General features: G+C 50.2%; 1 protein-coding gene across 1 annotated transcript in view; it reads right to left on the bottom strand.

Annotated features, from left to right (window-relative positions):
* LOC125959754 (uncharacterized) overlaps window positions 1-11,279 on the bottom strand; it is a 21,447-nt gene extending 10,168 nt beyond the window's left edge. The window contains exons 1-2 of the mRNA XM_049692678.1: window positions 11,042-11,279; window positions 9,468-10,186 (exon numbers count right to left, since the gene is read on the bottom strand). The gene's annotated coding sequence lies outside the window, so the exon portion shown is untranslated. The remainder of the gene's footprint in view (window positions 1-9,467; window positions 10,187-11,041) is intronic.
* Window positions 11,280-12,199: the final 920 nt, after the last annotated feature.

Below are 12,199 nucleotides of genomic sequence, written 5' to 3'. Positions count from 1 at the left end.
TCCGCCGTTCCGTTCCAGACTACTGCAACGAGAATGGGCGACCAAAACTACTTTAAAATAGGTCGAAGTATGTCATTTCTTCGGTACGAAAAAAGGAAATTCGAAATGTAAGAATGACGCTTGTGACAGGGGGTTGGTTTCGTTTGGCATCACTTTGAACCTTTTCTAGACGACAGTTCTTCTGAACAATCACCCTTTGAAGCTCATTATTATTTTGTTTCTATATTGTATTACCTCTGTTTATTGCTCTTTTTGTCATGATTCGTAACTTATAGCTTTATCATGATAGTTATTGATCTTTGTCGGTCGTTAAAGACGGACGCGTTATGGGGTGTTCCGCGTGGAATCACAGCATACACCCTGACAATCTGCTGTACAGCTGGTTCTTGTCAACATCATTCCAAGCGGTAGAAAACTAAGCGAGAAAAACCGCATCCTCTGCGCCCGGGACGGGAGAAATCATCATCCAGTTGTTCTTTTTCTACTGTCCACTTCAAGGTGGCACCTTAACTGGTGTCCTCTAATTAAGTGTCATCTTCTGTCATAAATCAGAAAACCGACATCGAACACACCAGAGCCTTGTCATCGTTAAGCGATTCTATTTCAATTCTCTTTTTAATGTGTTCTTCAACGCCGATTGCGCAACAACGAAAGTCTATAACAATTCAAAGAATTCTTGATAATTTGTTTTTCTTAGTTTTTGAATAGTTAAATATAGCGCTGGTGCTGTTATATGTCACATAAATTCACTTAAAAAAAAAGAATTGATCGGTGGTGGACATTTAAATTCATTCCTTTCCAAAAATCAAACGTTTATCGAAACCTTTACCTTTGCATATAGTCTCAAGGATCGTAAAATATGCGCGTAAATACGCAAACGCGCGGTCAGAAAACGGATTTAAGCGCTGAGAGTGACCACAGCAAAAGGTAACAACAGAAACACACAACGAAATCAAGAGACACAGTCAGCGCGCGCGGCAACATTCGATCGCAATATAGCGTGTCCCCCCGGTCCGCGTGTACGGTCGCCTCCCTCTGGGCGCACGCTTCAATTAATTCGTTGCCTCGGCGCTTGGTAGGAGCATACCACGTTGTTTTCGATATTTCCGACCAGACGACGACGAGGGACAAATCAATCATTTGTCATTAGGGAGTACTCATCTACGGTGGACACATGACGTGGACGAATTCTGTGGTGTTGCGGCCAAAGGGGGAAGGTGGAATTCTAAGCTGCCGGTCAAACGTAAAATGTACACTACAGGTCCGTAATGCTAGAGAATCGCCCATACCACACACCACTACGCGATCGCGAGTGATGATGGACACATTTTCGACCATCGGCATCGATGAGACCTCCACCGGAGGGGTCACAGTTTCAAGGATACATCACCAAAAATTCAAATTAATTCTTCCTCAGAACCTCCTCTCCCCTCAAGCTCAGAAGGAAGGAAACCATTAAACAATGGATATACAGAGCGGGCTAATGAATTCTGTTGTCCATCGCGCGCTGCATCGAATGACTTCGATCAATGTTGGGTTTAAGTCTGCAGCAACAAAGTGTCATAAATATGTGCCGAATTAACTTCAAAGATGCGACCCGATGATGCTTGCTAGCCGATACCTGATGCTGATCAACCGGACCAGAGGTTGACGACGATAGAGAGATCGAGCGGGCTCTTCTGTACGAATGGAACATTAAATGCCCCGGGCCTTTGTCCGGTGTGCAGGTGATTTACGTTTCATCCGACGACGGTTCTCGTCTGCGGTAGACTATATTGTGAAAATAATTAGCTTTCATGTTTCAGAAGCAGTCTTTCGGCGAGATCTTTATGACGCGCTGTATGGGTTGGACGGACGCGCGGCTCTTCTTTGCATTGATTCTGTGTATCGAAAACCAAACGGGGGTCTCGCGATCATCGACAGACGACATACCGACCCGTCCGAATACACATGCGATTGGCGCGATTGGTCCCTGAAATCGCTTTCAGCCAAAAACCATTAAACGAGAGGCGACCGTTTTCCGTCCCATTTTACAGCCCACCATTCTCCAACAAACTAGCAGCCAGCTTTTTTGACGGGCGCGCGCGCGCGCGCGTTAGGTGACTTGTTGGCGATCGATTGATTCCGCGACGACATTCGCAACATTGCACCGCGCGGTCTCGGCAATTTCGATTATTTTGATTCCCATCGCAGTAGGCATGCCTGCCGCTGACCTACAGGTTACTAGTGACACGTCTACTACTCTGCAACAGTTGTAGCTGAAGCATGGTTCCATTTCCGAGACAACGCCTGCTGCTGCTGCTGCACCGAGAATGGAAAATGCACGACAGATTTAAGACCCAGGAAAGCAATCATCGAGAGCGATCCGTGACGAGAAGGGGGGGTCTCACGAGAGTTGGAAGCTTGTCGTGCGCTTTCCAGGCACTTAATTTTTCCTTCTCTTTGTGTCGCTTTTCTTTTCGGCTAGTTTCTTTCGCGCAGTCGTCGCTAGTCACTCTGCGTACACGCCCTTCCTTCTTCCTCTTTCCCTCCGCGGATGTTCTGTAGTGTTGATTAATACTAGATTAATGAAGCGGAACCATTATGCTTAATTCAATAAGTCAAGCATCCCCCGCGGTGGAAGCAAAAGGTAAACACTGTGCGCTCGTCGCCACCATTGCACTGCTCTGGAGGAATCTCGAACTTGATCGTTAGAGATCGATCGTTCGCCGTTCGCTGCTTTTACTTTCTGCTGCTGCTGCTGCTGCTGCTGGTGGTGCCTTGTGCAATCCTTCCTTCTTTCCTGACGCCATATTCCCGGGAACCGACGAAGATTGCTCATGGAGGCCGCCGCCGCCGCCACCGCTGCCGCCCCAGAGTTATGACCTCCCCCCAGTTCTCTGCCGCGGTCCCCAATTTCGGTCGCGACAGTCGGATTGACTATAACCGATGATTAATGTGTTCTGACCAGCCGCGTATTTTTTGACACCCGCTTGACGAACTCCATTCGCGTCGTCGTCGTCATCGTCGTCGTCGTCGTTGTTTCGAAGGTTCACGGACCGAGAGACTTTGTGTTCGGGACCCTTTTGCTTGACAGCGCCGCGCGCTCGTCCACTCTCTGCCTTGTGTGTGTCTTCTACTATGTAACCTTGAACGGTGTGGGGTATAGGCACTCCACACCACACCAGCACACCTCCAGCAGTCCAACGAGGAGGGGGCTCAGCCATCCGAAAAGCGCCCGTCCGCAGGGTTGAAGAAAAGAGAGAACAAGGAAACTGTCAAAACAGGCAATGGATCTTTTAATCAAAAGCATCGCGAGCGAGCGCGCGCGTCGCGTTCTGTGTGTGCCTTTTCTTGACGCTGATTTACTTTTCGGGAGGCCCCAGCCAATTGGGGGGAAGAGTTCAAAGAAAGAAACATTTGGTGGCCATTTTGCTTTCGGAGAGGGGGCTTAAAGTGGACCCCGCTGCTGGCTGCTATTGCTGTTGGTGGTGGTGATGGTTGTAGCCCAAATCAGTGGAAAGATTTAAACGCTGCGCGGACGACGCTCAGCCGTCAACAGAACACAGAGAGTCCCCGTCCAGCAGTCCAAATTGTCTTTCATAGCTCGGTGGAATGTGGTGTGTGCCCTGCTTGTGAAACAATTCGGCGAGCGCATTCTGACTGGTTGGTGGCTGCCATCTTCATTATTTGATAAATTATCTAATCGTCATGCCCGGCTAACTCGTCCTCACCACAGGCGTTTTGTGTGTCCTTCTGATCAGATATGATGTATATGCTTGCGCTGCTGGCTGGCTGGCTGCGCGGATAGCGAAGCTTCATGACTAATTTTCGATCTACAAGCACACACACCTTGCGGCGGCGACGGCAGGACAGAGCCACGTTGTTCTTCATGTCCACACGCACTGTGTGGTGGATTGGAGGGGGCGAGGGAGCTCGTTGGCTCGTTGTTGTTGGTCGGTTGGTTGGTTGGTGGTCCCCATCATACACGGATATACACGTCGGGACAAATATTTGTGCAGCATTTTTTGCTCGCTTCATCGGCACACACTCGCGTTCTCATTCCCTCTAGATCCTCGGGGGCTGACTCTTCTCCTCTCCTCTTCGCATCTCTCCTCCGTCATCGTTTTCCTGTTTCTGATCTCCTTTTCTTATGCGCCCCTGCGTGTGTGTGTGTGTGTAGCTTGCATACCTTGCGGCACCCTGCGCTTGGGGTTTAAAATGACAAATTAAAATTTACGATCCCTCCGGTGGGATCTCGGTGGGTCTGGGGAGGCGACGACTATCCCATCCTTCTACAAAAAAAAAACCAATCTGCTGAAATGTGTTCTGGGAAAAAATCAGCACGACGACGACGACGCCTCCTCCCCAAAAATCGAAGAGACATGAACGGGTTGATGAAGCTGAGACGAGTCTTTTGCGAATCGCTAGATATAAATTATTGGAAGGTATGGCGCGCGCGCGAGCACACGAGGCGCGCTCTTAAGACGGAAGGCGACAGATTTTTACGGTTCTCTTCCGCAGGACGGCACACGGTTCGGCGCGTGATGACGACGAACCGTCGCCAGCAGCGGCCGCGTTCTTTAGAACACCCTACACACATCTCTCTCATCGCCGTCGTCTTCGTCGTCGCCGTAATCGGTCTTCGGAGTTGATTGCAGCTACAAAGAGGCAACAGGCCCAGCATCAGAAAGGTCTCATAAAGTGATGATCACTGCACGTCGCTCGTTCCGATTGATCGCTGAGAGGACCTGGGCGACGAACTAAAATCATGCTCCCGGGATCGGGAGACAGGAACGAGTTGTGGGTCCCTCCCTCCCTTCCCCGACCGCCGCGCTTGCTACAATGTCCTCGAGGGCTATGCGCGAATGCGCCCAAAACCGGTGGCCGTCGTTCCAGCCTCGCACATGCTCTTTCTCTCTCTCTCTCGGTCGGTTTCTGGTCCCCTTCTCTGGTGGAGAAGATTTTCTGACAGGAGAAGGAAATGAACCATTGGTGACCGAAACAATAAAAGCATAAAACTCCCGACTCCCGGTCAACCGCGCGGTCGCGCGCTGGGGGCTCCTCGGACTGGTCCGGAGGAGACGCGAGATGAGGAGATGACTGTAAATTAAAAATTCCGTCCATCATGGCCGAGAGTGTAAAAAGGAACGCGCGACCAATGTGTCGCTGGAGCAGGAGAAGAGAAGCACAGAAGAAGGAGACGGGTTTTACGATTGGTGACCAATAATAAGTTTTATTTCAACCTTCCCGCGCTAAGAGGTGACTACAGCAGCAGCAGCAGCAGCAGCAACGAAGCAGCGCCGAGATACGGTTGACAAAGCAAGAACGAAGGCAATCTCAGGAGGCGACGGGCGCAACGATACCTCGCCACCACCACCTCGTCTTCCTCTCCTCCTTTTGTCGGATCGGAGGACGACGAAAGGATGAGCAGCGGGACGTACGGCGGACGGGCGGATAGCAATGATGATGAATCGTTCATTTTGCGGTCAGCGGCCACCGAAAAAGTATGAAAGTATCGTAAATGGCTGGAAGCAATGACCAAGGCATGTGGAGCGCGAAGACGACGTCGAGATGATCGTCGACGTAACACACGCACATGAGAACCATTCCACCCAGAGACAAGGGCTGGATGGATGGATGGATAGCCGGCAAATAACGCACGATCGGTTGTCCGGTTCTCGGTTCCCGGTTCGTTCTTCTGTCATCCGAGACGAGAGAGCACCCGGGTTGTGATCTTGAGTGTCATCTACAAAATCGACACCTTCGGGCACCTTCGTTGTCCAGCACACCAACGGGGCAGGCATTAGATTGACGACGAATGGTTCGAACGAGGGAAGCGAAAATCATTGCCTGTCGAGAACCCCCCTCCATTGGTGTTCAATCAAGTATTAATAACTCTTTGGAGCCGCGAACTGTCTTTTTTAGTACAAAACTTGTTCTAAACAAAGAACCGATCAGCGCGCCGGCTTCGGAGTTCGGGAAGAAAAGTTATGCGGCGTTCACACACACACGTTGGTTCCACGCAGCGCTTCCAGGCTTCCGCGCACGGATTGGCCATTCTACAACCCGGTTAAAAGACACATTATTTGTCTTTCTAATGGTAATTTAATGCGTTTTCGGTGCTTCCGTTCCTCACCCGGGTCCGCGCGGATGATGTCGCACGACGGTGTCGTCTCCGTCGTCGTCGATGGCTTGCTACGATGAGATGATGCCGGAGTCCTAATTACGCGCTTCTCTCTCTCTCTCTCTCTCTCTCTTGCGCGCGCGGTTTGTCTTTCTGGCCATTTTCTTACTATTTATCGACGTTTTCTGCGTTTTCTCACCTGCGCCTCACCCCCTTCTTCTTTTACCGGGGTGGTGGTGTGGTGCGCGGCAATGGACAGTTTCATTTTCCGACGTTTCCCGCCGCGAGATCTCCCCGTCGACCAAGGTCGTTTCGGTAAATTGTCATTTAACACAGATACACTCCATCTAGCCCTTGGTTTCTCTCTCTCTTTCTCCTCATCTTCGTCGTTGTGGTGTTCGACGATAACATGCCATCATGTGAATTCTAGCCGCGAACCTGACACATTTTCACTTTTACGCCTATCTTCGCGATCGTATTACATATCTGTGGGATTATTTGGCGAATAAAGAGATAAAACTGTCACTTTTTGCAACATAAATTGCTATCGAAACTCTCGGGAACACTTTTTCGCCTGCTTCGATTGCGTCAAAGATGCCAGCGATCAGGGGAGCAACCCCAAAACCAACCAACCAGGCGCATACTCTGATGTGTCCGACCGACAGACAGACCACGGAGAAGAGGAGCAAGTAATCCGATTATCGCGGAACACCTTCAGCACTTGCTTCACCGTCTGCGCGTGTGTGTGTGCGTGTGTGTGTGTACGTGGTCCATCAATGGCATATGGGAGGAGGTAGGGAGGGGAGAGCATTGCTGGCCTCCGGCAAGATATTACCAGAATTCCGTGCACAGAAAATACCTTTTTAACTACGTGAACAACGATCAACACGATCATCAACTCGGGGCGACGGCTGACACCGGGGTTGACACGGTTTACACAATGACACACTCCCCCCGCGTTTCCGTCGCCGTCTCTCGTCTACCGCTTTTCTCGAAATATGAATCGTCCCCGCGCACACGTTGCCGCCTTTTGATGCTGCTGCTGCTGCTGTTGCTGGTGATGCTGCTGCTGCTGCTGTTGCTGGTGATGCTGCTGTCTTTTCAGTTTCTTCGTCACACCGCACTTCACCTTTTTCCATGAAAAACATCAGCCTTTGCCAGCTCCGCAGCCGCTGCCGTCGTCGTCTTCTCCAATGTCTACACGATGTCGATGCCGTTCCGTTTGAGACGCTAACCATAACAAATCAACGTGCAATAATAATAACAAATCAGTCCGCCGGATCGACGGTCGTCGTCGTCGTCGAGCTGGCCGGGGTTGGGGTGGTTCTGTAGCTGAGTAACATCTTCGCCACGACGGTGCGGTTGACAACACTAGCTTATGGTTCGAAATCCAATGTGTGCTGCTGCTGCTCGCTCCTCCATCGTCCATTTGCGACACGAATTTAGAACCCTTTTATTGCCGATCATCCCCCCGGTGAGGGGTGGTGGGGGTTCCAAACGGGAATGTAAACAAATCCCGCAAGCCCAAACCGCAGCTTGGTGACAAATGAAAATAACGTTGCGTCATTCACGGTAAAATATCAACCACATATGCACTCGAGGACATATTCGGTTTCCTGGCACAGTGAACTGCGTTTTTGTCGCCTTTGGCTGACACACACACACACGTGACTAAAAAGTAAACTACCCCCTTCCCCCCAGGCAGCATACACTGTGTCCGAGTAGGCGCTGCTTTCTTCTAATTTTGCCTGTTTTTTCTATTTTCTTTAGAATCGATGGTTTCGGTGTATTCCATTTACACTTATAACCCGATGATTAACGTATTTCGCGGAAATCGCTGCAAAACGGGTTCGAACGAACGATCGCGGTCTTATCGCGACAAAAGGGGTCGAGCATCGGGCGACTGACTGTGCACCACACCACCACCGACGACGACAGCTTAAGTGGATGCATATTAAACGAAGAATAATGGACTTATAGTCGACCATGAACCAAACCATAAGCCCAAAAATTCAATTAACCACCTTCGAGGGGTGGGTTCCTTCGAGGAGAATACAATTGCATCGAGGTCACATTCGAAACCGTCGTCGCCTTTGTTCTTTTAGCAATTGCGAACGATTGTGAGCGATCACAAATCGTTTCAATCGCGTCAACCCATTACGGCTGATTCCCGAAAGCCCCATATGTGGTGTGACAAGCAGCACATGTGCTGGGGCTGCTGGTGTCACTAAGAGGAGCCGCCGACATTCACCAGCGCCGCCGCCGTCGCCGCCGTCATCGCCTGTACGGTTGATCAGTTTTGACACCATGCGCCGCGATAAGAGCGCGAATCGGCGATCATCGAGACTGCGACGACGACGACGACGACGAGGACATCAACATCGAGGGGAGAGACACACGGTCACTGGCATCGCAACCTCTTCTTCTTCTTCCTTCTGCTGCTGTCTCACCCCGACCCGACGGCAGGCAGTGATGACCGTATATGACAGCATGTCAGTGTCGCAGAGAATATTGTTTTTAATGTAGAACTAGCCCGCGAATGGCCTGGCCTAGGCCCAGCCGTGCATCATGATAAGCCGTGCGGCGGCGGCGCTTTCATACACCGCGCGGCGCGTCGCCCTGCCGTATGTGTTTGATTAACTTTTCAATCGCTAGTTTTTCGAATAACACTTATCAGTCGCGCGAGATGATATTCGAGCGATTCCCTCTCTCTCTCGACCGGTTGCTGTGCATCGTCGTTAACAACCTAGACGAATTGCAACAACGTCGTTGTCGTCTTCGCATCATGGCTTGGGCCTCAGAGACAGGGGGGTGGAAAGCGAGATAGGGAGGAGGTTGTAGAGCGCGCTTCCTCCTCAAAGCGGGACACAATTTGACCTATGATTCCCCCGCACCCATCACAGATTAGGGGACTGTTCATCCCGCGCGCGCACCGAGGGGGAAACACGCAAAATTATGGTTGTTTCGAGTCAACGCCAGGCCTGGCCAGGCAGAAGCAACACTATCAGACTGTGTGTGTGTGTGTAGTATCAACCGGACAGGATGCAGCAGCAGGCAAACATCAGCGACAGCGCAGGGTCACTCCGATGTCATGCCAGGCTACACGGCACAGTAAAATGTGCATTTCTGCGCCGCCGCCTGCTTCTTTTGCTTTTGCGAGATACGTCAATCAAAAATTGACACTTCCACCAGCCACTCACAATCTCCTCCAGGGCGCGACTTGACTACTGGGGGACTACGATTGCACCCTCCTCCCTCTTCTTCATGATGTGCCATGCGGCTATCGCCTGACCACCGTTCACACCGCGGTGTCCCCCTCCGTTTGAGAAATGGTCCAAGACATTGGACACTTTTCACTTACCTCAAAAATCTTCTGGAAACACCGGTGTGTGTGTGTTCTATGGACGAGAAGAGAGCTTCACCGGGTTCTCTATTGCACACTTTGCCACGTTGTCATTTCGAAGAGCAGCCGTTCTTCTTGCAGGTTGAATATGCGTTACACCAAAGACTACACCCGCCGAAAAGGCTTCGGCCAGGGGGCTGGCTTTGCTGCTTGACTGACACACAGGTACAGGTGCACAGACTATTCTATTCGGAACTGAACCACATCACGCGCGCTCTAACCTGCCTCCACCGTCGTCGTTCACAGCCTCTCTTGATAAGGGATTTACACAGACTGGGAATCACCTTCCTTCACAACATATTACATGATGCTGAAGAACCATGAACCCCATACACGACGATCCATACTCTGCTTCTTCGGTTTTGGGTTATGTTTTTGACAAATCACAAACAGCGCATTTGTTCTCTTGAATGCCGCGTGCAACGTCTGCGAAGTAGTAGTGCGTGAGCGCGCGCCTTTCGTTGTTGCTGTCGTTGTTATCGTAGTATTTCGGCAAAAAACTTCCACCTCCACGACACACCTTAGGGTATATATTGGGGAAACTTTTCCACCCCAACGAAACACACTTTTGCATCGATCCTGCCCTTCTTCTTTCCTACCCACCCACCGTTGTACAAGTGAGGATCAAATGTTGCTGCACATTTTGCAAACACGTTGAAGGCGATAATTCTTCCACACTAATGCAACACGTGGAGTGGGGCCAAAAAAAACCGGGGTAGTAGAAAAATGGCGACGTTATGGCCCCTATTGCGATTGTCTTGTCTCGTTTCCGAGACAAGACTCGACCAGTCTTGTCTGGCAAAAACCGCCGAGTCTTGGTTGTCTAAAATCGGTATTGCGAGTGTCGCATGAACACTTGAATGAACAAGTGTTCATTTGGCTGTCAAAAGCCATCAAAATCGCAGCTTTGTTTGTAAACAATCGTGCGCAGTTTGAATTTCCTTACCGTTAACGTGTTTTAATTCATCAAAAAAATGTTTTCAATCGTACAATATTTGTTCAATTATTCTCAATCTCTGATGCATTTTTATTCAGGAACTCGATCGTCACGAAAGCAAATGCTGAGGTTTAAGCCCATTACATGGTTCTCAGAAAATGTGCCATTTCGTACAATTGAACATAATCGATTACTGGTAATAGGTTATTGATTAATTCCATTAAATTCAACCAAAAATTCCAAATCAACCGCCAGTCTGCTAAATAAAAAACTGTTACGGTAATCTTAAATCGCAGTCTTGTTTGGCAGACTCCCAGTCTGGTAGCTTTGAGTACAAGACAGCTGAGTCTCGTTTCCAAGACAGAAATCGGTGTCAAGCAAGACACTCGCAATACCGACACCAGACTGACGTTTGTCTTGGAAACGAGACAAGACAATCGCAATAGGGGCCTATAGTTTTGGTCGAACTGCGAACACGACGAACTGCTGGATACACAGCTTTTACTCAAACGGGTTGACACTCTTGCACAATTGCACTCTATTGCTGGCCCGGGGGGTGGTTGTGTTGTGTTTTCTGTTGCTGATGAGCACTGACCCGGTAGAAGATTAGCATTTCTTTTCTTTTCTTTTTTTTGCCTTCCTTATTCTATGTCACTAAACCACTGCTTAGAATTCCTCCGTTTGGCAGACAAGAAGGTGCTGTTGATTCGGCGTCATATGCACTCTCCTGCAGCCCAGGAGCTGCTCTCAACCGGCACACCACAACCTGCTGGACACTTTTCTCGCTTCCCAACTATACCGACGACGATGGTTCCTCGATGCGATCACTTCGGCGGTTTTTCTCGGAGTGTCGCTCGGGTTTCCACGAACCAAGAGCATCACGCATGAGCATCGCGTGCCGCACGAACGTCGGTCTATGTACACGGCAGCATATACAACAGCATCGTCGTCGTCAGCAGGGGCCGCCCGTACATGAACCCCTTCGGCGGTCGGTCGGTCGGTCGGTCGACGACGACGATTCGAAGAAACGCTCACCACCACCAACGCACGAACCGTCGCGACACAAGACAAGATAGTCACCGTCGTTGTCGTCTCATGGAGTACATAAGGCTGGACACCGATGGTTTGGTGACATCCAATCAAATCCCATCTTCCTCTCTCTCGGCCAGCTTCCCGCTCTGGCCAACGCCAAACAACACGCTTTTGTCAACCGAGCTAAGCCAACCAGACGTTATGTACCCCCACACACCCACTGTGTGTATGCGCAAGCACTCGGTTGACATCTCGTCTCCGGGTGCCCCACACGCATGCACATATATATATGTACGGTTTTATTTACTGAAAGTGTCCTTTTCGTGTGGCCGTATGGCACTCCCCCGAAACCGGCCAAGGATGTGGCAAAACGTAAAGTGGCGGCCGGTAGGAAAACCTTTTTCCCTTTTCTGTGCTGTGTGACATAAAGATTCGTCGTCGTCGTCGTCGTCGTCGTCATCCGTTCGGGCTATGTAAAAGCTTGTGATCGATCTTTGCGGAGAGCAGAACAGCGAGCTGACCACCGTGAGCAGGGCATTAGGAGATTTTACGAATTACAATCAACGCGAGATGAGAAATGCTGCTGCTGTAAACATAGCAGGCGCATGCGAGAGCGAGAGCGAGCGAGAGAGAGAGGGAGAGCAAACATAAAACCGCGCGAGAGCGAGAGGCACAAAATAGGAGAGCAAAAAAAAAGGAAGAAGGATCATTAGAAGAAACT

This window comes from Anopheles darlingi, chromosome 2 (assembly GCF_943734745.1).
Source record: "Anopheles darlingi chromosome 2, idAnoDarlMG_H_01, whole genome shotgun sequence".
NCBI classification, from domain to species: Eukaryota; Metazoa; Arthropoda; class Insecta; order Diptera; family Culicidae; genus Anopheles; species Anopheles darlingi.
The sequence above is the reverse complement of the archived record's forward strand: the minus strand, read 5'-3'. Positions and strand labels throughout refer to the sequence as shown.